Source organism: Macrosteles quadrilineatus, unplaced genomic scaffold (assembly GCF_028750875.1).
Source record: "Macrosteles quadrilineatus isolate MER2022 unplaced genomic scaffold, UCM_ALF_1.0 Scaffold_3__2_contigs__length_128488019, whole genome shotgun sequence".
Lineage (NCBI taxonomy): Eukaryota > Metazoa > Arthropoda > Insecta > Hemiptera > Cicadellidae > Macrosteles > Macrosteles quadrilineatus.
Genome location: NW_026542596.1, coordinates 107,281,221 through 107,306,619, shown reverse-complemented (window position 1 = coordinate 107,306,619; position 25,399 = coordinate 107,281,221). Strand labels below are relative to the sequence as shown.

At 28.7% G+C, this 25,399-nt stretch overlaps 1 protein-coding gene across 1 annotated transcript in view; it reads left to right on the top strand.

The window, feature by feature from the left end:
- Positions 1-25,399, top strand: part of LOC128990767 (inhibin beta chain-like) — a 172,334-nt gene that overhangs the window by 109,911 nt on the left and 37,024 nt on the right. The window lies entirely within an intron of this gene.

Genomic DNA, 25,399 nt, shown 5'->3' with positions numbered 1-25,399 from the left:
TTTCTCGCATTTTTTCCATTGTATTTTGAAAAGTTACACCAACCAAGTATCGTCTACTACAGATGCAATAGGCCAAAGAATATCGTCTACGTGCAATCTCCAAGAAGTGGTAAAAAAGGCAGAAACCAACCCATACAATAGATATAAGTTAACTCCATAAGAAATAATTTTAAGAGTTACTGTGATATTTGGATTTTCCACTGATTTGGTAATAGAACATTATATTGCAAAACATGGCACGACTCAGAAGAAAATCGATTTTTAAATCCGAAAAAAACCATTGCAAATACTTCATTTTGACAAATTTAGTACATCACAATTTAAATATTGTTTCATTAAAAAGTAGTGTAAATGTATGCATATGGTCGTAATGTAAACAAATCTGAAGAGGGAACTTTAAAGGCCTCTGGGGCAGAGCCCCAAGGGAATTTACCTTGTTTCTCTTTTGATAACTCATCTACAGACTAGGACCTTTCTTTAGAGACCACTACCAAGTTTCTACGCCCAGCCGTTCTCTGTAATTAGCTGTGACAAAAAAGACAGTTTTTCCTCCATAAGAATAACATGGGATGGGAATTTAAAGGCCACTGGGGCAGAGCCCCAAGGGAATTTACCACGTTTCTCTAATGATGGCTCATCTACAGACCAAGGCCTTTCTTTAGAGACCCCTAACGAGTTTCTACATCCAGCCGTTCTCTCAAAATAGCTGTCACAAAGAAAAACAGTTTCAAATTAATATATAGATTGATATCATACTTCATACTAATAATATAAATGTGAAAGTTTGCGTGTTTGTTTGTTTTATTTATTTACTTTAGTGGCAAATATTGCAGGTACAAAAATAATTGCATAATTAAATAATCCACGTTGTAATATGTGTTTAACATGAAAAAATATATCTTTAATAGGGAAGCATGTTTCTTTTCAACCTTTTTTCTCGGCTCATGTGAAACGCAAGGAAAATCTACACTTACCGTTAGAAAGATACTTTCCTGTAGGTGTGCAGAATTCCTTTAGAAATTAAAATACGTTTTAAAATAAGCTCAAAAAATTAATTTAAATTAAAAAATATTTAACATGGGCCTTATGGGTTGCCAAGCTGGTATAGTGTTATAATGGGTGTTATAAGCTGTTATAAGTGTGTTGTTACATGTTTTAAAACAGTTAAAAAACTTGTTTTAAAACTGTTGAAAAACTTGCATTAAAACAGTTGAAAAACATTTTTTTTAAATAGTTAAAAAAACTTGTTTTAAAACAGTTGAAAAACTTGTTTTAAAACAGTTGAAAAACTTGTTTTAAAACAGTTGAAAAACTTGTTTTAAAACAGTTGAAAAACTTGTTTTAAAACAGTTGAAAAACTTGTTTTAAAACAGTTGAAAAACTAGTTTTAAAAAAGGTTAAAAACTTGTTTTAAAACAGTTGAAAAACTTGTTTTAAAACAGTTGAAAAACTTGTTTTAAAACAGTTGAAAAACTTGTTTTAAAACAGTTGAAAAACTTGTTTTAAAACAGTTGAAAAACCTGTTTTAAAACAGTTAAAAAACTTGTTTTAAAACAGTTGAAAAACTTGTTTTAAACAGTTGAAAAAACTTGTTTTAAAACAGTTGAAAAACTTGTTTTAAAACAGTTGAAAAACTTGTTTTAAAACAGTTGAAAAACTTGTTTTAAAACAGTTGTAAACTTATATAAAAACAGTTGTAAAATTGTTTCAAAAAATTGTAAACTTATTTAAAACGGTTGTAAACTTGTAATAAAATAGTTCATTTTCATTTTCATTTTCATTTTTATTTTCATTTCATTTTCATTTCATTTTCATTTTCATTTTCATTTTCATTTTCATTTTCATTTTCATTTTCATTTTCATTTTCATTTTCATTTTCATTTTCATTTTCATTTTCATTTTCATTTTCATTTTCATTTTCATTTTCATTTTCATTTTCATTTTCATTTTCATTTTCATTTTCATTTTCATTTTCATTTTCATTTTCATTTTCATTTTCATTTTCATTTTCATTTTCATTTTCATTTTCATTTTCATTTTCATTTTCATTTTCATTTTCATTTTCATTTTCATTTTCATTTTCATTTTCATTTTCATTTTCATTTTCATTTTCATTTTCATTTTCATTTTCATTTTCATTTTCATTTTCATTTTCATTTTCATTTTCATTTTCATTTTCATTTTCATTTTCATTTTCATTTTCATTTTCATTTTCATTTTCATTTTCATTTTCATTTTCATTTTCATTTTCATTTTCATTTTCATTTTCATTTTCATTTTCATTTTCATTTTCATTTTCATTTTCATTTTCATTTTCATTTTCATTTTCATTTTCATTTTCATTTTCATTTTCATTTTCATTTTCATTTTCATTTTCATTTTCATTTTCATCTTCATCTTCATCTTCATCTTCATCTTCATCTTCATCTTCATCTTCATCTTCATCTTCATCTTCATCTTCATCTTCATCTTCATCTTCATCTTCATCTTCATCTTCATTTTCATTTTCATTTTCATTTTCATTTTCATTTTCATTTTCATTTTCATTTTCATTTTCATTTTCATTTTCATTTTCATTTTCATTTTCATTTCATTTCACATTTCACATTTCACATTTCACATTTCACATTTCACATTTCACATTTCACATTTCACATTTCACATTTCACATTTCACATTACACAATTCCAGTTGTTTCAAAACAGTTGTAAAACTTGTTTTAAAACAATCGAAAAACTAGTTTTAAAACAGTTGAAAAACTTGTTTTTAAAACAGTTGAAAAACTTGCTTTAAAACAGTTAAAAAACTTGTTTTAAAACAGTTGAAAAACTTGTTTTAAAACAGTTGAAAAACTTGTTTTAAAACAGTTGAACAACTTGTTTTAAAACAATTGTAAAACTTGATTTAAAACAGTCGAAAAACTTGTTTTAAAACAATTGAAAAACTTGTTTCAAAACAGTTGTAAACTTATATAAAAACAGTTGTAAAATTGTTTCAAAAAGTTGTAAACTTATTTTACAACGGTTGTTAACTTGTATTCAAATAGTTCATTTTCATTTTCAATTTAATTTCCATTTTCATTTTCATTTTTATTTTAATTTCATTTTCATTTTCATATTCATTTTCATTTTCATTTTCATTTTCATTTTCATTTTACATTTCACATTTCACATTTCACATTTCATATTTCACATTTTACATTTTACATTTCACATTTCACATTTCACATTACACAATTCCAGTTGTTTCAAAACAGTTGTAAAACTTGTTTTAAAACAGTTGAAAAACTAGTTTTAAAAAAGGTTAAAAACTTGTTTTAAAACAGTTGAAAAACTTGTTTTAAAACAGTTGAAAAACTTGTTTTAAAACAGTTGAAAAACTAGTTTTAAAACAGTTGAAAAACTTGTTTTAAAACAGTTGAAAAACTTGTTTTAAAACAGTTAAAAAACTTGTTTTAAAACAGTTGAAAAACTTGTTTTAAAACAGTTGAAAAACTTGTTTTAAAACAGTTGAACAACTTGTTTTAAAACAATTGTAAAACTTGATTTAAAACAGTTGAAAAACTTGTTTTAAAACAGTTGAAAAACTTGTTTTAAAACAATTGAAAAACTTGTTTCAAAACAGTTGTAAACTTATATAAAAACAGTTGTAAAATTGTTTCAAAAAGTTGTAAACTTATTTTAAAACGGTTGTTAACTTGTATTCAAATAGTTCATTTTCATTTTCAATTTAATTTTCATTTTCATTTTCATTTTTATTTTAATTTCATTTTAATTTTCATATTCATTTTCATTTTCATTTTCATTTTCATTTTACATTTCACATTTCACATTTCACATTTCACATTTCACATTTTACATTTTACATTTTACATTTCACATTTCACATTTCACATTTCACATTTCACATTTCACATTTCACATTTCACATTTCACATTACACAATTCCAGTTGTTTCAAAACAGTTGTAAAACTTGTTTAAAACAGTTGAAAAACTAGTTTTAAAACAGTTGAAAAACTTGTTTTAAAACAGTTGAAAAACTTGTTTTTAAAACAGTTGAAAAACTTGTTTTAAAACAGTTGAAAAACTTGTTTTAAAACAATTGTAAAACTTGATTTAAAACAGTCGAAAAACTTGTTTTAAAACAGTTGAAAAACTTGTTTTAAAACAATTGGAAAAACTTGTTTCAAAACAGTTGTAAACTTATATAAAAACAGTTGTAAAATTGTTTCAAAAAGTTGTAAACTTATTTTAAAACGGTTGTTAACTTGTATTCAAATAGTTTATTTTCATTTTCAATTTAATTTTCATTTTCATTTTCATTTTTATTTTAATTTCATTTTCATTTTCATATTCATTTTCATTTTCATTTTCATTTTCATTTTCATTTTCATTTTCATTTTCATTTTACATTTCACATTTCACATTTCACATTTCATATTTCACATTTCACATTTTACATTTTACATTTCACATTTCACATTTCACATTACACAATTCCAGTTGTTTCAAAACAGTTGTAAAACTTGTTTTAAAACAGTTGAAAAACTAGTTTTAAAAAAGGTTAAAAACTTGTTTTAAAACAGTTGAAAAACTTGTTTTAAAACAGTTGAAAAACTTGTTTTAAAACAGTTGAAAAACTTGTTTTAAAACAGTTGAAAAACTTGTTTTAAAACAGTTGAAAAACTAGTTTTAAAACAGTTGAAAAACTTGTTTTAAAACAGTTGAAAAACTTGTTTTAAAACAGTTAAAAAACTTGTTTTAAAACAGTTGAAAAACTTGTTTTAAAACAGTTGAAAAACTTGTTTTAAAACAGTTGAACAACTTGTTTTAAAACAATTGTAAAACTTGATTTAAAACAGTTGAAAAACTTGTTTTAAAACAGTTGAAAAACTTGTTTTAATACAATTGAAAAACTTGTTTCAAAACAGTTGTAAACTTATATAAAAACAGTTGTAAAATTGTTTCAAAAAGTTGTAAACTTATTTTAAAACGGTTGTTAACTTGTATTCAAATAGTTCATTTTCATTTTCAATTTAATTTTCATTTTCATTTTCATTTTTATTTTTATTTCATTTTCATTTTCATATTCATTTTCATTTTCATTTTACATTTCACATTTCATATTTCACATTTCACATTTCACATTTCACATTTCACATTTCACATTTCACATTTCACATTTCACATTTCATAGTTCACATTACACATTTCCAGTTGTTTTAAACCAGTTGTAAACTTGTTCAGAACAGTTGCAAACTTGTGTTAAAACAGTTGAAAAACTTGTTTTAAAACAGTTGAAAAACTTGTTTTAAAAAGTTGAAAAACTTGTTTTTAAACAGTTGAACAACTTGTTTTAAAACAGTTGAAAAACTTGTTTTAAAACAGTCGAAAAACTTGTTTTAAAACATTTGAAAAACTTAATAAAACAGTTGAAAAACTTGTTTTAAAATAGTTGAAAAACTTGTTTTAAAACAGTTGAAAAACTTGTTTTAAAACATTTGAAAAACTTGTTTTAAAACATTTCTATACTAGCTGGCACCCATTAAAAGCTAAAGTGTTACCAGTGTTATAAGCTGGTAAATCATTACTTACAGTCAAATATATAAATATCACAGTAAGAAAAAATAAAATAACGGAAAATTTGTATTACATATTTTAAGAAATCCAACTCCTATTACCGTAAATCAGAGCACATATTTTATTAATCATTATTATAGTACTACACAAATTATAATAATAAGAATAATAATAGTGAGTAATAAAAATAAAAGTGTAATAAGAAATCAACAACGTATAATACATACCAGTTCTTATTTTTACTCGTTCCTTAGTTCATTGTATTTATATTTTATTGTATTATAACAGTTTTTAAGAAGTTAAGAAGTTTAAGAGAGTAAATTTTTATGTAAAACACTTTTTGTTAACTAGAAAATTCGTACTTTTCCGTCAATCTATATCTTAAACTGACTTGCATTTGTTAAGAAAAATATTGACTTTTTTTAATCTGCCTCACCCTACCTCCTATGGTTTGAGATGCCGGTCCGATTTAGACATTCCGAAACATAAAACTTTTTTTAAATCATTTATTTTACAATAGCATTCAACTGTTCAGTGCACTGCCCACTAACCTGACGATGATAAATAGTGTGGACGAATTTGGCAAAGGGGTTAAGAGTCTTCTTTTGTCACGCCGATATTACAGTGTTGAAGACATTTTAAGAAAACAATGATCTTTTGTTTTTATATTTTATCCATAAGAAAATATTGTTTTGATTTGTTTAAGAGGAGTTTTTTCGACGCTATTATGAAGTTTGTAGCAACTGTCAAAAAAATATTTGAGTTTGAGTATTAATTTACACGCTAAACATTGAGTAGGAATGTAGTTATAAATATTTAATTGAAGTAAATTGCATACAACTGTTCAGTGCACTGCCCACTAACCTGACGATGATAAATAGTGTGGACGAATTTGGCAAAGGGGTTAAGAGTCTTCTTTTGTCACGCCGATATTACAGTGTTGAAGACTTTTTAAGAAAACAATGATCTTTTGTTTTTATATTTTATCCATAAGAAAATATTGTTTTGATTTGTTTAAGAGGAGTTTTTTCGACGCTATTATGAAGTTTGTAGCAACTGTCAAAAAAATATTTGAGTTTGAGTATTAATTTACACGCTAAACATTGAGTAGGAATGTAGTTATAAATATTTAATTATAAATTATAAATAAAAATAATAAAAATTATAAATTATAAATTATAAATTATAATATTTATAAATTAATTATAAATATTTACCAACAACACCTTTTCTCTAAATGTGAAAAAAAACTACGGTAACGTGACGTGCAACTTATGTGAAGTATTTCACCCCCAGGGCACTCAATCGAAACCACTAGGAAATACAGTTAAAACGGCTTTAGATTTTATAATAGCATACAAAGAGTAGACTTCAAGTATTTTTAGTAGGCTATTCTAAGTAAATAATACAGTAGAAGAAAATATAATTATGGGTTACTTGGAAAAATTTGTAGTATAATTAAAATTTTGTTTGTAAATTGAATTAAAACAAATAATAGTCACCGAAATGTTTTAAAATAAAAATAATGTATTCATTTAGTTTTAAAAACAACCATCTAGATAAAATTATAATCAAAACATGTCGTGTTAATCAGTTCAAATTGGTTAACAAATAGATCCCGGTACTAAAATAATTACAAAACATTTTTATACATTGTAACGATCCTTATAAAACTTAAGAATTTTTTGAAGCAGAACCTGTACCTCTTAACCTCTGCTCTTTGAACTGTCAAAGTATTTACAGCTGACTTTAATTAATATATTTGTTTATTTACATTCTTCTAATAGCTCATTAAGCTTAACAAACAAACTTTTCAGGTCAGTGGGGCTAGGCCCTAAGATTAAATACATAATTTAATATGTCTATTTGTTAATCGAGACAAAGACGAATCCAACGAAACTAAAATTTAAAATCGGACCAGCTTTAGTTAGAAGTGGTGTAACTAACACGACTTTGTTAGCGAATTTCCCTATAGGGAAGTAGCTATTACCGTAGGTGGCACGGTAAGACCTAGACCCGGGACCGATTTTCTTTTTCATTTTGATGTCCCCAGAGGCCAAAAACACTATTCGTTCAAATTTTTATATATGTAACACAGAACACAGACCACAGTTATAAAAACATGAAAGAAAATCTAACAATTTTAGAATTTGAAAAAGAACGTGAGAAACTTAATGTAAAAGAAGAGCTAAATATTTATATACACAACAAAAAGGACCCCAACAATATACTCAACACAATGATTCCAAAATTAAACCAACCTATCTACGATAAAATTGAAAAACTAAGGAAAGAAAGAAAAACATTCATATAGTATAATGAAAAAATTAATACCAAAATGTATTAAGATTTAGTTAACATATTTTATTATTTTTACATATGATTATATTTTTAATTTTGTTAGTTTAAAGAATGAGGTTATGGTAAAAATGACTTGACAATGGACTTAGTTCCGAAACATGTCGTCATGAAAAATAAAATAATTACGAAAAGGGTACTTTGTTATATATGTTTTAATTTTATTATATTAGTAGCCCTAAAAATGCAAGAAAATAATAATGAAATGGCTAACAACCAAAAGATAATTCATACCATTAAATACCTCAAACTCAAATCTGAAAAATTGAAAGAAGACATCACATTTAACAAAATTTGTATTTCCGAAAATATAATTCCAAATTACGTTCAATTGAAAACCAAATCAAACACTCAAGCTGCAAGAAAAACATTGGAAACAGCAAGAAAAATATGGGTTAAGGAAGAGATTAATTACTTATATTCAAAACTTCATCAAGTTAATGAATCAATTAAATTATCTTACGAAGAAGCTAAGAATTTGTTCCATGAAGAAAGCATTGATGAAATGAATCACTACATATCAGAATGGATCAAACCATTAATAGATAGTAAAAAAGAAATACAGAAGAAAAAGATCAATAAACTTATTGAACTTCAAAAAGGTAAATTTAAAAAAATCAACCTTATTCATGATAACCAATTCAACAATGCAGTTCAAAACCTCACTAACATTCAATTTACACAAGAAGAAACTAATTTATTAGGTAAGTCTTTAAAATGTAATCTTTCTTTAGATCATAAGAACAAAAGCATAGAAAATGATCTAATTGATATGGAGGTAGCCATAAGAAAAACAGATACGCAAATCAGAGATCCAATCAGATTTAGTTTTACACACGAATTAAACAAAACTAAAAAGAATATAACTAACCCAAATACACTAAAAGAAACCAATAAAGACTTACATCTTATCAAATCTATTTCTAATAAATTAAAAGATGATAATTCAATGATAACAAAAGCGGATAAAAGTAATGCTGTTGTAATAATCAACAGAAATGATTATGAAACAAAAGTAGACACTTTTTTGAAAGATAACAAATTTAAAGTCCTAACCAAAGATCCAACCATTGAATATTCAAAAACAATTAATAGTAAAATAATGAAATGTAAAAGTCTAACGAAACTAGAACAAAACATGCTGAAATCAAATAACTCAAAAGCCCCAATACTAAGAGGACAACCAAAAACACACAAAACTAATATACCTATCCGACCTGTAGTAAATTTTCAAAATGCTCCTTCCTATAAACTATCAAAATTTTTGGACAACAAAATAAAAAATAGTATCAATATGGATAATGGGTATAATATTAAAAATACTTACGATTTCATTGAAAGAATAAAAGATATAGACATTCCAGAGGACTCTTTACTGATCTCATTTGATGTTTGTAACATGTACACAAATATCCCAACAAAGGAAACATTAAATATTCTAAGAAAAGAACTAATTGAGAAAAACATATTAAACAAAAAAGAAATTGAAGATATTATTCAGCTTACACAATTGACACTGAAACAAAACTATTTCAGCTACAATTCCTCTTTCTATTTGCAAGAAGATGGTGTACCAATGGGTTCCCCTCTATCTGGAATAATGGCAGATATATTCATGAAAGAAATGGAAACTACCAAAATAATGAATGATTGTAACCCATTTAAAGATAAAATCCAATACTGGTACAGATATGTAGACGATATAATTTGTTTATTCAAAGGAAATGAAAATGAAGCTAATAATCTACTAAAATATATTAATAACATATCTCCAAAAATACAATTTACAGGAGAGATTCAAAAAGAACAAATAAATTTTCTAGATATTACAATCTCAAAAAATAACAACAGACATACATTTAACATATTTAGAAAACCTACGACCACAGACATCATTATTCCATACTATTCTAATCATCCTTGGAGTCATAAAATCGCTACTTTCCATTCACTTATCCACAGACTTATTAATATTCCCTTGAATAAAGAAAATTTCAAAAAAGAGAAAAATACCATTAAATACTTAGCAGAGAAAAATGGCTACAGGGCAAAAATGATAGACAATATGATAAAGAAGAAATTGAAAAACAAAATACAAAAGCAAAATAAAACAACGGAAAATGAAGAGAAAAAGAAATATATATGTATACCTTATAACAAATATATGACTAAAGCAGTAAGAAATACATTTAAAAATTCGGATATAAGGGTAAGTTACAGAACTAAGAACAATATATTCCAATTAATCAATAAAAAAATCAAACACACAGAAGATAATGAAGACGAAAAGTACAACAAATCAGGAATCTATAAGATAAACTGTAGTGACTGTAGCAATTATTATATAGGTCAAACATCTCGACGTTTTAAAACAAGATTCAAGGAACATCTACAAGCATTGAAATCAAAAAATCAAACATCAATGAAGTCGAACTTCGCCGACCATATAATGAACACAGACCACAGTTATAAAAACATGAAAGAAAATCTAACAATTTTAGAATTTGAAAAAGAACGTGAGAAACTTAATGTAAAAGAAGAGCTAAATATTTATATACACAACAAAAAGGACCCCAACAATATACTCAACACAATGATTCCAAAATTAAACCAACCTATCTACGATAAAATTGAAAAACTAAGGAAAGAAAGAAAAACATTCATATAGTATAATGAAAAAATTAATACCAAAATGTATTAAGATTTAGTTAACATATTTTATTATTTTTACATATGATTATATTTTTAATTTTGTTAGTTTAAAGAATGAGGTTATGGTAAAAATGACTTGACAATGGACTTAGTTCCGAAACATGTCGTCATGAAAAATAAAATAATTACGAAAAGGGTACTTTGTTATATATGTTTTAATTTTATTATATTAGTAGCCCTAAAAATGCAAGAAAATAATATATATATATATATATACGTCCGTGAACGCGATAACTTGAGTAATTTTTGTCCGATTTTGATGAAATTTGGTTTAAAGGTGTAAAGCGGGATAAACTTGAATGAGTTCGCGAACCAGCACAATTGGACCATGGGAACGGGGCTTTACGGGGGGTTTTATGGGGTAAAAATTGGTTTTTCTCACTTTTGACCCTCAAAACACAAAATTTCCCAATTTATCTTTAGACCTTTTTAAAGAGCTTAAAAAAACAAATAATTTGGTATATAAAAGTATTTTTGTTCGATGATTGGTAACGGAGAAAATTAAAAAAATTGTAAATTTAAAATTCCCATGTTATTCTTATGGAGAATATTGTCAAATGTTGTAGTTTGCTTGTTTATGAATATATTTTGATCAAACTTGGCAAATTTATTTATTTTGTACTAAGCTATAAATATTTTACTCAAAAACACACTTTATTAGTTTCCTTGTAGCAGCAAACCTAGGTACTCGTTAAACCTAATGTTATTAAAATATATTTAACTGAAAATCAATTCAGACAAATGGAAATTCGCTTAGTCGGCAGGTTTGCTGCGGCGGGGGTATTTTATATACAGCATGTTCAAAAAAGGGTGGACATAATTTACGTAGTGATTCCTTGAGTCAAAATAAAGAGAAAATCAAGAATAATTGTTTTCCAAAATCCCTTTGTTAATCAGATATCCGCCAACTTTATTTCTCCATAAAGTAAAATGGATATTAAAATCTAAAAATATACTTAATTGATACCTTGTAATAAAGTGGTAGGTTCCTCGCTTTCCCTAATAATTTAAATCGAGCGCTTAATCCAAATTAAACGCAAACAGACGAGCGGTCCATTGAAGGTTCCCGACTCTATCTCATTTCATTATTTCTTTGTCGCGCAAGAACTACTTTCGCTCTTGTTAACAACTTAACACTTTCGTTCGTGTTTGCTTTACAAGATTGCGTTTATGAGGTTAAATAATGTTTTTTTTTTCAAACTGCCGCATTCTACAAATATGAAACTTCTCATATTATTTATAGTGTATGAATGGCTTAATCTGCTGTATGAATTCCTAAGATATGTCTTGCTACACTATAAGGCTTACTTCATGCAAATAGTATATTATAACGATCAGGTAATTAATTATAATTAATCACAAGGTTTTGTATAGTTTTTCAAAACTATAACCAAAAGGTTTCACACTGTTGCAGTAACGCCTCAAATGCATTATAACCTCATAATATGGTAGCAAACAATTTTCGCAGAAAGTTAAAACAGGAAATTTTATTGCCAAACAACCAAGGGCTAATTAAAAATAAAAATAAATACTTAAAACAAACTATCCGCAATAGGGAAACATAAACTGTATTAGCAATCTGACACTTACTTTCTCCCTTTACCTTATGAACAACAATAACACTTACCATGGACAAGAGGTGGGATTAACTATGATATTTTATAGGGACAAATAACAATAGCTGCAAATACGTTTGCACTATAATCTTGGGGGTTACATGTAATTCTATTGTAACATGCGTTGCGGCCGTGTTGGCGTTATAATGCCATCATACGTGGAATACTCAGTTGAAGTAGCGTCTTCATAGTCAAAACTGTCAAAACGAACAACATTTTAAATTTTTAACGGAAATACAACGATTAAATTAAACAGGCCTGCCGCACACACGTCAGTCCCTGTGGAATGACATCAAAATCAAGCTGACATCCCGGCTTGACCAATCTTATAATTCCAAAACAAAATCATCTCATCAATGTTCATGTTTATATTCATAGGGTAGGTTCAAAGTAATAAGAAATATAAACACACTTTATATGGCAATAAAGGGTATGAGATTTCCCTTTATGAAATATTTTTTTGAGTAAATGTTTAAAACAATAAAACTAGAAATTAAAAATACTTGGAGATTCCATGGATTAGTTCAGTATTTACATACCAGATTCAATAAAAATCGGTCCACATGTGTATGTAGTTCTGTACACGATCGCACACACTCACATTCACATCTCACTTCACTCTGCTCACTTTGAAACCCACTTTTTCCCAGAAAGAATGTACACCTAAATTCAAATTCCAAACCTTTTACAAAAACAATGCTTTCTTCATATAATGTGTGGAAAGTAAACAGCTATTTCATAATATAAGTAGAGACAGTTCTTTCGTCGTCTGAGATGTATCCAGATAGTTGGAGATGCATCTTAAAATGGTACCGGATCAACAAACGAGGGGTCCAGTTATCACACTCTAACCTCTAAACCAATACCAGCCCTAACTGTATCAGCAATCTGACACTTAGGCCTACTTTCTGCCATTAGGTTACTAAAACTTAGTAAGCACGAAAATTTGTAAGACCATGATTGCAAACTAGCATCATAGGATATAAATTTCATAGATAAAAGTGAGATGTAAATTTCAATTTCGATATTCATGCTGTTAAATCAATTTAAATAATACACAGGCCTACGTTTGTATGCTAGTATTTTATTAAGGCTAATTTAAAGTTAAATCAATCAGATTAGATCAATCAGAAACGTGATTATGTCATATATTTAATAATATCCTAAAAGTTTGCTTCAGTAAAAAAGTCAAGTGTCGTTCAAAGTTTTCTTCTCTCGCAGAACTGTCTGGAAAAAGAACTATTTTAAACTCCTAGTTAAAACTGAAAGTGGGGCAGAGAAAGTAGAATGGACTGTGTTAACAATTGATTGTCGAGACGGGTCGGAGGCAAGGGGTGGGAGTGCACATTATTAATTGCGCCTGAGAGTAGAATACGTGACCTTTAACCTCTGCGACCTTGCCCTACAACCGAGAGCAGTGTCCTTTCCACCGCGACTGATGAATAATAAATCTCATGAGAACAGCACCTAGAATGCCCCCGCCGCAGCAGACCTGCAGACTAAGCGAATTTCAAACTGTCTGATTAAATTTTTACTAAAATATTTCCATAAATAAGACATATTTATTCCCTAAAATAACATTACAAGTGCTTTGGTTTGCTGCTACGGGGAAGGTAAAAAGTGTGTTTTGACCATACGTCAATTAGTATAGGATTAAATAAATAAATTTGCGAAATTTTATTATATAACCATAAACAAGTAAACTACAACAGTTTTCATTTCTCCGTAAGAATAACATAAGATTTTTATATACACTTTTTTCAGTTTTCTCCGTAACCGTTTTTTTGTGTGGAAAATGGTAAACCCAATTTTTACCCCATAAGACCCCCCTGTTCCCATGGTCCGATTATGCTGGTTCGCGGACTCGTTCGTATAAACGTCAAAATCGGACGTTTAATCAAAATCGGATAACTTTTGCTCAAGTTATCGCGCTAACACATATCACATATATATATGAATTTGAACGGATAATGTTTTGGCCTCTGGGTACCTCAAAACGAAAAAGTAAATGGTCATGGGTCTAGGTCTTACCGTGAGACCTATGGTAATAGCTTATTCCCTATATGGGAAATTCGCTAAAAGGTGAAGCGAAGCCATAAAGGGATAACATAACATCTATGCAAGGCTCTTACAATTATTGAGTTTGGTCACGATACGTTGCGATAAAAACCCACGTAGGTCTAAAAATTAAAAGCGGGGCTGAACCCCCAGGTCGCGTTGTTCAAACCAATTAAGGGTAGGAACGAAATGGATGAAATGCCTTGTATATCGTTACGTAGCAAAATCATTAAAAGTGGCCATAAAACTGATTACATCCAACACACTTTGAAAAAGAGGTAACGAAAAAAGTAAACTGTATTGTAATATATAGCTCAGTATTGTTGCTAAATAATGTAACTAAAATTTATCAGGCTTGATCATTAACACATCGAAATCGCAGTTATAAAATTAAAACTTTAAAGATTATAAAAAACAATTTTCCTACCACTGTTTGTGGGAAATTTCTAATTTTATTACAATAAAAAGTACATACTTCAACTAATAACCACACTTTCCCAAACCCTAACAAAGTCAAAACATAATGCAACATAACCAATCCTATGAATAACCTATCAAATCATTTTTTTCCGCAGCCGTGTCCTGCCTCTGTAGTATATTTTCTCAAGCTATCTAGCCTTGCCTAATCATACTACAGTATGAGTTGGTGTCCTATAGCCCATGACAAAGGGCCGGAGTAGTTGTACATTTAGGTTTCACGACTTATGGCAAATTTAAGGGTTCTATTAACATTACCTCCATCATAATTATAATAGAAAGGCTCTGAATAAAAAATAATCTCGTTGCATTAAACTCATACTCTTTACGAATTTCCAGGTTGTTTGCTAAACATTTATCCTATAATGACTATTAAAAACTGAAATTTACCTTTTTCCCATTTCTAATAACGTATACTGTAAATAACGTTATGTTAAAAAACAGTTTTTCTGCTACTACCACTAAAGTAGGATCTTGCCTTAAGGAAGATCATATAATTACTAAATTCACCGAACTTTAAGTGGAATAATCGTCTAATAAAACACCACAAACTAGCTAAGTTAACAACAACGCTACGTAAACTATGAATTTGACGCTGGAGCGAAAATTAAGGTAGTACCTAATATCTACTGAATAATGTATCTATACTTCTTCAATAGAAACCCCTCTGAAGTAAATGTAGACACTTACGACACTAGGTACTTACTATACTATAACACTACACAAAGCTAACTATAGGTACTTACTTGACACACGAATATTGAACGTAATATCTACGTATCGGCTAAGATTCATTGTTGTAGTTGATTTTATTGATTGGTTTATTTAAATCAACGTCTCTTTAGTTAATCATGCTCATAGAGCAAACTTCTGACTGCATTTCTCAAAAAAATGTCTGCGTTCCAATACATATATGATCTCTATGATCCAAAAGAAAAATTTGCTATATCGCAAATAATTAAGTTACTGATTAATCGTGGATAGAAATTTAGAAAGAACGGATTTAGATTTAGTCATCTGTTTGGCTTTTAATGAAACCCCAAATAGAGTGTAAAAACCCATTTATTAAATGAAAGATTATAAGTAAGAAATGATATACAATACAAAACCGATGATTGTTTTAGCTGAATTGAACAAAGGATCAGTAAAATATTGTTCCTAATAAATACTTCCTTTAAAAGGAAACTTAAATTAGTTTTAATCAAATTATATATATAAACCATGATAATAGTGGAGATTTGTTTTTTCTATATTTAGTTAATATAAAACCTATTTGTTTAGTAATGTTATAAATATATGCGTAGCAACAACTAAAATATTTTGAATGCAAAGTCCACATAAAAATAAGAGATAATGTATCAGTAGGATAAAATAAATGCTAGGGTGTTTGTAACCTAACAGCGTACAAAAGAGAGTGGATAAAATAACAGAATTGAAAAAGGTTATATTTATATGTTAACGAATTCTAAATCTTTGGACCAGGGTCAACAATATTTTCCAGGGCCAATTTTTATTTCGCTCCATTGAAACTCTTGGCAACGCAGAGTAGGTTAGGCCGCAAACCCAGTTTTAGATTAAAAGCGACTTGATATTCTGCCTCCCTTTCTCAAACTAGCATGCGGGTCACGTATAATACTTTTCGTAACCTTGACGCTTTGCAGGAAACCGGGAACATACTCTCTCTATAAATATATATTGTCTTGGTGTATGTGGCAATGGTTGTTGTAATTGTCATCAATCCTGCATCGGTTTAAATACAAGGATTAATACAAGTAGACTTCTCATCCCATTGTAAATTTTGAAGCTCGTTTTCGTGTCTAGTTCATGTTCGTCGACACTGATCACTAGTGTAGAAGAAATTTTGATTCTATTATTTTAGGGTTATTTTCATGATTTTTTTCTTTACTGTTTGGTTATATAAGTAGGAGTCCAGTTATTGTTTATGATTTTATCGTTTTATTTGATTAAAGGAGGTTTTAAATTACTGAAATAACAAGAAACACATTGTAAACTAAACACAACCTCTACATAACACAGTGCAACGTACAGAACTAACAATAACATTGTCTTCAGCTGTTCTATAAGCATGAGAAATCTATTAAGGGAGTGTGGGAGAGGGGTTTATCTATAATATTAAAACGTGACAGGGTTTTTTTATTTCACGATTATGTATCAAACACTTGACGGATTTTCATGATTTTTGTGTTGAAAGAAAGATAATTTTGAGAACTAGGGAATGTCGAAGCCATAATTTTAGTTTAGGGTTCCAGTTTTTAAAATTAAGTTTGAATTTTTAAAAAGTCTAGCAGCCGACGTAAATATTCTAGACTAGTTTAGCTTTGCAGCATATATTCAGCATTTGGATAAAAATAAAATTACATACGAAGTGTTGGCTTATTTATACTATGTGTATTGCTATAATCATTGATACGTTCATTTATTCGGTAAGAGGATGACAGATTATTTAAACATAAATTGTAAAATACTGTACTACATATAATCTAATTTTTTTTAGTAGTCTTTAAAATCTTTAGTTTGTTTTAGTGCAATATAATTTGTTAGAACTAACAGCTGGTTGAATATAAAAATATTCCATATTTAGTACAGTATAAATATGTTTTGACCCAAAAAAAATTAGCACAACCAGGGAATTTGGTACAAATGTTGGGTGTACCTTCCTTTTGAACATACTAAAAGTCCCCTAAAATTGAAGCTGTGCTACGGCCGCCATATTGGAAAATGGCGGCATATTTCTGTATTTTTCAAAATAGTGACTTTATTATTAGAGATACAGGAAAAAGCTAAGTGTAAAAAATGTAGGTCATCTAAAAATACACATTTTTTGTATTTACCATCTTTCTCTAAACCCAACAGTTTTTGAGTTATTTGTTATTAAGTATATTTAGTTTTTTCTATTTATCAAAAATAGGTGAAACACATGGAAATTGACCGTTACTTTCAAGGATTATGATAATTTATCCTATTTAGTTAAATAGTGTGATACTATAAAATCTAAAATTGTAAGCTTATTTTATGAGTAAAACAACTCCGCCACAGCAAACCTGCAGACTCAGCAAATTTCCATTTGATTGGATGTTTTATTAAAAAATGTATATAAATAAAATTAGGTTCAACAGGTACCTAGGTTTGCTGCCACAGGTAGGTTATCATAGTGTGTTTTTTTTTAAGTAAATTATCAATACCTTACTATAAAATAACTAATTTTCCGAGTTTGATCACAATAAATCTATAAACAAGCAAACTGCAACAGTTAACTAATTCATAAGAATAGCATGCGAGTTTTAAATTTACAATAAACAAATTTGAATATACAAATTTTGGTTGTGTTTACTAAAAAGATGGCGATTATTCGTCACGATTAGAATATTAACTAAATGGGTTTTCAAAAGGAGACGGAGCCTGTTATTTAAGTAATATTAATTCGTACCAAGCACCGAAAATATTGTATGCAGTAAGGTAATCTACCATATTTTGTAATGTACGCAATAGTCACATTAATATTTTATCTTAATTTTTTCCCCATTTAATAGCTAACATTTTAGTATTTTAATGGCACCACCACACTAACTAAGACATCCCATTATAAATTTGGAAGGGTGTTTTTCGTGTCTAGTTCATGTTGGTGACTAATTAAGTATGGTATAGTATTTATTTAAGTATGGTATAGTTTTATTTATCAAAAATCGGTGAAACCCATCGCAATCGACGGTTACTTTCAAGGTTTACGACAATTATTCATCCCACTTAGTTGATATTAGAGTGATAGTGGTAGTGCCGTCAAAATATTAAAATGTTAATTTATTAAATGGGTAAAAACGAGTATAAAATATTAATATGACTATTGCGTAGTTTACAAAATATGGTTGATTTCCTCACTGCATACAATATTTCCGATACTTGGTACGAATTAATATTACAGTACTTAAATTACTTGCTTCATCTCCTTTTGAAAACCCCTTCGGTTAGTATTCGAATCGTGACGAATAATTGCCATATTTTTAGTAAACACAACCAAAATTTGTATATTAAAATTTGTAAATTGTAAATCTTAAGCTACCATGCTATTATTATGAATTAGTTAACTGTTGCAGTTTGTTTGTTTATAGATTTACTAGCTGTACCCGCGGGCTTTGCCCCGTTTAACTTCATAAGTGAGCTCGTTTGCATGGCTCAATCACGTCCTGGTTGAAGTTCTTTCGCTACGCTCACTCACCTGTTGGAGCTCATTCGCTGCGCTCACTTGCCTTCAGGTTAGCTCGTTCGCTACGCTAACTCGCCTCCAGGTTGAAGTTCGTTCGCTACGCTCACTCACCTTTTGGTTGCAAATTAGCTATTGTCATAAATAAAAAAAAATAGTGCTGCACCTTGTTGGTATTCCTTGTAACTTAAATGCTATTGAACATCATAGAACAGAACCAACTTGTTTAATTGAAACAGCTGTTAAGATTCATTAATTCCTTTTAAATATGGAAAATCATAAGGTTAACATGGGAAACTCCAGAGCCACTGGGGTGGAGCCCGAAAGCCCAATCAGAATAAAAACTACTTAGTTTTCCTATTTAATGCCCAAAGAATCGGTGTACCGAATTTCAGCTTCCTAGGTACATGGGAAGTGGGATAATTAGTGATGATTGAGTGAGTGAGTCAGTGAGGGCTTTGCCTTTTATATATATAGATTATGGTCAAACTTGGAAAATTAATTATTTTATACTAAGTAATTGATATTTTACTAAAAAAAAAAACACACTATAATAACTGACCTGTAGCAGCAAACCTAGGTACCTGTTGAATCTAATTTTATTTAAATACAATTAATAAAACATCCAATCAAATGGAAATTTGCTGAGTCTGCAGGTTTGCTGTGGCAGAGTTGTTTTACTCATAAAATAAGCTTAAATTTTAAGATTTTATAGTATCACACTATTTAACTAAATGGGATAAATTATCATAATCCTTGAAAGTAACGGTCAATTTCCATGTGTTTCGCCTATTTTTGATAAATAGAAAAAACTTAATATACTTAATAACAAATAACTCAAAAACTGTTGGGTTTATAGAAAGATGGTAAACACAAAAAATGTGTATTTTTAGATGACCTACATTTTTTACACTTAGCTTTTTTCTGTATCTCTAATAATAAAGTCACTATAGCGAAAAATACAGAAATATGCCGCCATTTTCCAATATGGCGGCCGTAGCACAGCTTCAATTTTAGGGGACTTTTAGTATGTTCAAAAGGAAGGTACACCCAACATCTGTACCAAATTCCCCGGTTGTGCTAATTTTTTTTTAGGTTTATGGAATTTTTCTCTTATTTTTACTGCACTAATTCTATTGAACTAGGTTAGTTTATTTACTCTGTGATTTTGTCATTGATTATAGGAAATAAGTAAGATTCTATAACCATTGCTGTATTCGAATCGAAGCTCAAGAGCTTTCAAAAGAAACCTTATGAAAATATTTCTTACCAAAATTTTTAAAGAAAGGTTGGGAAATAACAATGATCACATGTTTTAATTCATCTTGCCAGATTTTTCTTTACAATACATTATGAACTGCTTAAACTATGCTTGAATTGGGAATATAAATATTGATATAACTATATACAGTTTTAATGGACTACTCGATTCCCGTACGTAGGACGGGCCAACAGCTCGTCTATGTTAATACCTAAGATAGTTGAATTTAAGTAAAGAAGAAATTAGCGGAACATATTTTAACATAGGAAACCAGCAGTATGTAAACGAAAATATCACTTAATAATAGAAAACATTTTTTTCATCAACTATTCGTAAAACGTAAAATTTGATAACATTAACGAGTTTATAAATGAGTATTTGTAACCAATAATACAGATGGCAGATCATAGAGCAATCAAAGTGTCCGTTTGTTGAGCATCAATCAAGGGATATAATTTATTTATTGTTGCTACTTTAACAACATGAGTCCTATCATGAGACTATTTCAAAGTCTGGATATCTTTGTGATATTTTATCCAACTTTTATCTGAAGTAGGTTAAACAAATCTTTCTCATCAGTTTTCAGTCACTCTTCTATGAAGGTCTAATTATAGGAAGTTTAAATTGGGTCATATGTTTAATCAGTTTTGTGGGTATCTAGCAAAATCTCAAACTATGTAATTAAGTACATTAGTATTTCCTTTTTACTCCAATGCATACTATGGAGACTAAAAAGGTCATAAGTGATAATGTAAGATTCGTACTTTTTCGCATTATTAATAGTTTAATTGTCTTTGTTCTTTTATGTATTATAAAAGATAGCTTTTGATTTTATTGTAAAAAACCCCTGATTGACTTCATATGAGTTAGGTTTGTGTTTTGCTGGAGTGGTTTGAAGAACATGATATTGATATCAAATAAATTTGAACAACAACTAGTTTTATTTTCCTTAATAGAGTAATATGGTTCATTTTAATACACAGAGATGCAAACACACCATTGAAAATTAAAATTAAATTAAAGTTTCATTAGAAATATAAAGTTCACTTTTGTCATTGACTATACAGAGTAGACTTCCATCTAATGTAAACAAATAAAGACAAGAAAATATTTAAATGAAGTTCAGGCCCATCTCACCACAGGGTACTAGTGTATTGGGTTAAATATTACAAATCAATGCTGTATCATAGCAAACAGACCAAACTATGAGCGTCACAGTAAACTTTGAGACCAATTGATAAATACTTTTTAAAATCCTCGCCTCAGTGTTTTTAAAGCCAAAGGGGCGAAGCCTACGGTCGGTGTTGAACTTTGAATTGTCCTATTACGATTCTTGTAATGGTAGCTTTAATTTTGTAACGTTTAAGTCCTGTCGGTCTTATAGTTTTTAGCGAATTTCCCTATAGGGAAGTAGCTATTACTGTAGTTGGCATGATAAGACCTTGGCCCGGGACCGATTTACTTTTTCATTTTGATGTCCCCAGAGGCCAAAAACACCATTCGTTAAATTTTGTATATGCTATGTACTATGTTGTTTTGTATATGTACTATGGGAACGGGGTTTTATGGGGGGGTTGGGGGTTCAATGGGGGTAAAAATTGGTTTTTCTAATTGTTGACCCTTTAAACACAAAATTTCCTTATTTCTCTCTAGACCTTTTTAAAGAGCTTAAAAAACTAATAATTTAGTATATCAAAGTGTTTTTGTACAATTATTGGTTACGGAGAAAATTTAAAAATTGTTATTTAAAAATTCCCATGTAATTCTTATGTAGAATATTGTAAAATGTTGTAGTTTGCTTGCTTACGGATATATTTTGATCAAACTTGGTAAATTTATTTGTTTTATACTAAGTTATTAATATTTTATAAAAAACCCCACTTGTTTACCTTTCCTGTAGCAGCAAGCCTAGGTACTCATAAAACCTAATGTAATAAAATGCATTTAATTTAAAATCAATTCAAGCAAGTGGAAATTCGCTTGGTTAGTAATAGCTTAGGTTTGCTAAGGCGGGGTATTTTAGATATTGAGTAATACACATTTACACAGACACCATCCGATTTTTATAGAATTAATATAGATGGTTAGATGTTGCAATTACATTTTTTAATATAACTTATAATCATTCGTTTACTTTTGTCCTTAGGTTAAATTAAGATTTTAATCATATATTTGTATGTTTACATTGCAATAGTTATTAGTTTTGATTCTGCTACATAACTACAAAATAAATATGCAAATCACAGAGATTTGTTTAGTACAATCGAGCTTAATGATGGGTGTATCCTGAATTGTAACCCCGTTTCGAAGCACGGGTGGAGCAACTAGTATTTATTAATAAATATATAATATCCTTAAATATGTAATTTGTTTCAGGTTCCAATGATTGAGGCAGTAAAACCGTAAGTTGTTGCACATTATTTGAGCGTCAAGCATTAGGCCTGGAAAATTTTAACAAAATGGCAATGTAACACGCATGTAAGGCTATACAGTTTGCCTTGGATATTCTTTTAATGGCATTAAATGGTCAGTAAAATAACTCTAGTACATGTTTTTCATAAGGAAGCTGGTTCCATTGTTTGAACATTTTTTATTAATACCACTTTAAATAGCAACTGTAAAATTTATTAGTCTTTTTATTGCTGGTGTAGACTTTCAAACTTCGAACTGTTAGGACTTTAGATAATAGCACTTTATTGTTTCATACAGAAAGTCTAATGCGATATTATAATGTAAACCATACTCACAAACACAATGCAATATCACACATTGTAATAGTTAACTATTCATTAAACTTTATTGGAATATAAACCTATATTGCTTTGGGGTAATGTAATATTTAGTTCCCACAAATCTGGCTACAGTTTCCTATTGCTATCTAGAAAATAAAAATAAATACTTTAATACTTTTCAATGAAATGGCGACCATACAAAGTAGGTATTTTAAGTCAAGTATGAATGAAGATGAGTGTAGGATGAGTGGCGCGATCTTTTAGTCTTGTTAGTGACTAAGGCCGACTAATCTGTTTATAATAGCCCAAAAAACAATAATTATGTTATCACAGTATAACGTTTTAAGTGTTAATTATTTGTAAAAATGGAACGAAATTTACAATAAAGTACCTATGGTTTTAACCAGCGTTTGTAAAAGTAAAAGTAAATGTAAAAGTACCTAATGTTTTGTAGTTTTAAACTTTGAAAGAAATCACATTGTCCAGATTTGAAATGTATTGTTATTGTATGGAGTTGAATTATTTGTTAAGCCATTTCAAAGCTATGATTTTTGCTAACCAGCATGAAAGCTGGAAAATTAAGTACAAAGCAACTGGACGAATAATGCACTACTATTTCTGAATTCCAAGCTCAATATTTTTAATAAGAAACAATATTTTGTATCTCGCTGGGTTAAAAAAGTTTGCATAAAATTACTACCTCTAACAATGCATGTGTCACAGAGATCGAATCTTTCATTCCGTATCAATCTCGACTATCCAAGGCCAACCAAGGCCCCACTTGAGAAACAGGCCATGCTGCAGGATCCATGACGTCACACTTGTGGATAGATTCACTGCCATATCCCAAATAATTCCTTGTTGTAAGTAAAGGAGGCCTCTTGTAGATAAAGAAGTACCATAAGGTATTATCCAATTGTATTTAATAATTACAAAAAAAAGTTAACATTATAAACGTTTTTTTAAATTTATTTAAAGAACAATTAATGTTACTTAAAACAAACAACAAGTTATACTTATAACTAACAAAAACAAATGATTGAATCAGCTGTTATGTTTTAAAACACCTGATTTACGTATAACAGATTATTGTAAAGATATTTAAACAATGTAAAAGGTATTAGCAATGTTTAAATGGAGAAGAGAGGTCATGCATTTGGAAAAGAAGACATTTCTCTGTTATTTATCCATTATTTAATAAGGTATCATTAAAAACTACATAAAATTTACTAACTTTGTTGTCTCGTGCAATGTTTTAGTAAAGTTAACGGTTTCCGTGACATTTGACATCAAATATTTTAAATGGCTAACATTTTAAAATGATAAATGATTTTTTAGTATAATTCTAAACAAAGATAGGTCCTGATAAGATAAACCTTTTTGAAAAATGTTGTTGTTGAGATTTTTTGATGTTAATGAAAACATTTTAAGGGTGTATTTACAAATAAGATCTAATATGTATCAAGGATGTTAAACTAAAATTGTCTGGTGTTTTTGTGGTTTTTTTTTATAAATCCTCTTAATCATTGTAGGTCTGGTATCACTACTTACTTTTAGGATATTTTAGAAATTCCTATACTTCTGTATAACCTACTAATTTCCTCATCCTTGGTTTTTGTATTAAGGATTGTACAATTTCACATTTAAATTTTAACAACAGTACATATGAGGTCCGATATTATATTTATTTATATAGGAAGATATTTTTACCAGTTGGTTCCATACAAGATAATCATTTAACAAGTATACGAATTCCAAGTCTGGCAAAATTTAAAATATTTTAGTTTAATTCATATCTATATATTTAATAGACAGTTGTAAGTCTGGTTTCTCAGTCATTACTGGACCGATCTACAAGATTTATGTCTCAAATTAAAGAGGATAATGCGTAAATTTGCCGGACTACGTTGCATAAGTTATTACGTAAAAAGTTTAATTTTAATAATTTCAGTCTAAATTACTAAAATAAACACAGCTTTTTTATTTATGAACCGATTTTATTCATTTTTGTTTTGTTGGATTTGTCATAACAAATACTAAATATTTTGTGTCTTGCAAAATTTTGATTTAGGTACCGATTTTCATGAAACTTGGCATTAAGATATTCAAATGGCCGCCATTTTGAAATTTGATTGTTAAAAAAATAAATGTTTTTATAAATGTTACTTACTTTAATGTAAACAATTTCGCCAAGTTTCGTAAAAATATCTCAAAGGGATTTTGAAATAATAAATATTTTCCCCAAAAACAAAATGGCGGATTACGGCTAAGCTAAGCCGAAATAAAAAAAAAATATTCTTCATTTTTTACTTATTTTTGCATGTTGAATTAGGTCCTGTATAGCCCATTACACTTTTTTGTGACACCCTGGATAAGTGTACAGTTA